The sequence below is a fragment of the Mirounga angustirostris genome, unplaced genomic scaffold (assembly GCF_029215605.1).
Source record: "Mirounga angustirostris isolate CCGP_5_RB_7025 unplaced genomic scaffold, mMirAng1.0.hap1 SCAF_7, whole genome shotgun sequence".
NCBI classification, from domain to species: domain Eukaryota; kingdom Metazoa; phylum Chordata; class Mammalia; order Carnivora; family Phocidae; genus Mirounga; species Mirounga angustirostris.
Window position 1 is genome coordinate 139,738,954 of NW_026991715.1, and position 3,171 is coordinate 139,742,124.

General features: G+C 36.5%; 1 pseudogene; it reads right to left on the reverse strand.

Annotated features, from left to right (window-relative positions):
- Positions 1 to 2,857: 2,857 nt before the first annotated feature.
- On the reverse strand, positions 2,858 to 2,970 carry LOC123840715 (U2 spliceosomal RNA; annotated as a pseudogene).
- Between the last annotated feature and the right edge of the window lie 201 nt (positions 2,971 to 3,171).

Below are 3,171 nucleotides of genomic sequence, written 5' to 3' on the forward strand. Positions count from 1 at the left end.
TTTCAGAGCAGGATGCTGTCATGAGCCATTGTCAGCTAACTCTATGGCAGCTAGAATGGGTATGTGCAGACCCAGCAGCAATGTCTACTCTTGAGATAACATAACAGATAGGATTGTGACAGTCAGACTCATACAAATCTAAGATCTTACCCTATAATGCATGTGACAAATAATTTCTAGGGTACAAGCAATCAAGAGGCCCAGAAGTAGAGAGAGAGATCCAGAAGAATCCACACAATTCCCCAGGTATTTTCTCCATCAGACCCATACTGACTGCCAAGAATGAAAGATGAGGTCTCTAAATGAACACAGCAAGCATCTCATGGAAGGAAGCAATTTCTGTTATGAAATATTTTTATTTTATATCCAGATATTTACAGAGTTCTATAAATTTTCCCAGGAACTGTGCCTTCTAAATCCACAGATACTAGGTTCAGATAAGCAATTCTAAACTAGAGACATCTGGTCAAAAGCATCCCATACATAAGGATTCATCTCTGAGCAAAATCGTTGATTTTGTGTATCAGAACTTCTATTATCAATATATTTACATGAAGATAAGGCTATGTCATTTGCTTTCTTTCCTTCCTGGAGGGAAAGATATCACAGGAAAGCTACTTCCCAACCTAAACACACACACACACACACGTACACACACACGCACACACACAGGTGTGTGTGTGTGTGTGTATATATATATACACATACACAAAGCATAATCATATATATATAATATATAATACATATATATATTCATCACCAGCATAATACATAATCAAACTGCATTTTCAAACATTGTGGGAGTATTCAGACAATAGAAATGAAAATATTTTGCATGCAATCACACAGCAAAGTTTCTTAGAAACTTTTGAACAATGAAGATACAGAAGGTAATCTATATTATTAATTTTTTAGAGATTTATTTATTTATGTGAAAGGGAGAGTGAGCATGAGTGGGAGTGGCAGAAGGAGAAAGAATCTCAAGCAGATTCCACGCTGAGCATGGAGATCAATGTGGGGCTCCATCTCACACACTGAGATCAGGACCTGAGCCAAACCCCAAAGTTGGAGGCTTAACTGACTACACCACCCAGGTGCCCCGATAACCTATATTATTATTAAATTTATATTAAGTTCCCAAACAGAGGAAACAAAACTATATAGAAGAGCAAGGAAATGGATATCACAAATGTTAGGATTATGGATACTTCTGAAAAGGAAAGTGTGACACATGAATGGAGGTGGGACCACGATGCCTACTGGGGACTGGCCACAGTCTACCTCATGATGGGTGATGCTCTATAAGGTGTGGTTTAGACTTATTTTTAAGTCTGCACATACATGTTTTTGCATTTTCTATGGATATGGTCTCACATTAAGACAGAACAAAACTAGAAACAAGCAAAATTAAAAAAAAAAAAAAGGAAAAGTGTAAGAGGGTGATGCTTTCTTCCCACTTTCCCACCAAGAATCTTTCTTAATTAGCACTGTTAATATGGCTACCACACTGCCTCAATGCTCTGCATCTCAGGAACTTTACATTCTTTTTAAGAGAACTTTTTAAAAGGGTAAAACACTTTCCATAAATATGCCTTGTGCCTTTCCAGTTTTTTTAAAAAAATTATATTTTATGTCTTGTGATACTTGTAGCAAGCAAGCTCTTAATGTGAAATGGTGCTAGTATCTGCCAATAGTGAGAAACCTACTCAGGTTACAGAGTTAGACATGACATTACCTTTGACGACAATCCAGGAGTTCATTGTCTTCTTCAGCTGAGAGGGAAAAAAAAAAATGTCTTTACTCTTCTTAAAAAGTTATTTAATACACTGAAATTTAAGTGCAGAGTAAAATATGCCAGTTCAAGTATATCATTAATGTTATAGCCAACCATGGATTAAGAAATCTATCTTCCCTGATCAGCAGGCTTATGACTCTCTAACAATACCTAAGTTAATCACATTCACTTTACCAACAAGTTTCAGAAATTCTAATTACTTTGGAAAGGCACTTGCCCAGCTCATCACAGCAGTGTCCTCATTTTGCTTTTAAAAATATTTGTCTGAGTCTACAGACTTTCTCCCTTGATAGTAAACAAACTTCAATGACAAGAAACTGTTCCAAATTTCCTCACATACCTAATGGAAGAATAAACTAGAAAAGTACTACTTCAAAAATAATATATTTTTTCATATTCTCTTATTTTGGGTTGCTGTAACAAATGCCACAGACTGGATGGCTTAACGACAACTTACTTTCGTACTTCCAGAGGCTGACACATGCATGATCAAGGTACTGCTGGTTCTGTTCCCTGGGAGGGCTTGCTTCCTGGTTTGCAGACAGATGCCTTCACACTGTATCTTCTCAAGATAGAGAGATGGTCTCTCTCCTGTCTCTTCTTGTAAAGGCACTAAACCCATTCAGAGGGCCCCACCCTCATGACTTTGTCGCCTACCATACAGGCCCCACCTCCTGATGGGCACTGGGGCTTCAATATAAGGATTTTGAAGGAAATCAACATTGAGTCCACAGTCCATAGTAGTCTCTGTTGTGGTTTCCGAAAATAATTGAAAATTTACGGAACTCAAAATGTACTTTTTTGAAATCAGCTCATACAGATATTTTTCACAATTGAATATGTTTACCTAAATAGGACTCAATTAATATTTTATCTAATGGTGTTAAGAGGAAGAAAATGAGACCTTTCTATAAAAGACCTTTCTATAAAAGACCTTTCTATAAAAGTTTTTGGACTGGTTCTTTTTGATAGATAGAAGCACTTTAAAATAACTTTTTGAAAGAATTCAAAATAAATTCCACAGCAGTTCTCAAGACGCCCTTTACATTTTCTGTATGTCTTTCAGAGTCTGAAAGATCTGTTTTGGTCATTTCTAAATCATATTTAAAGATAAAATGTTAAACTGATTAGAACAGTTACAACACTTGATCTTAGCCAAAAGGGCGAGAAGCAATCATCTAAGCAAAAGATCAACAAGGAAATAAAGACTTTAAATGACACACTGGACCAAATGGACTTCACAGATATATTCAGAACATTCCATCCCAAAGCAACAGAATATACATTCTTCTCCAGTGTCCATGGAATATTCTCCAGAATAGATCACATCCTAGGTCACAAATCAGGTCTCAACCAGTACCAAAAGATTGGGATCA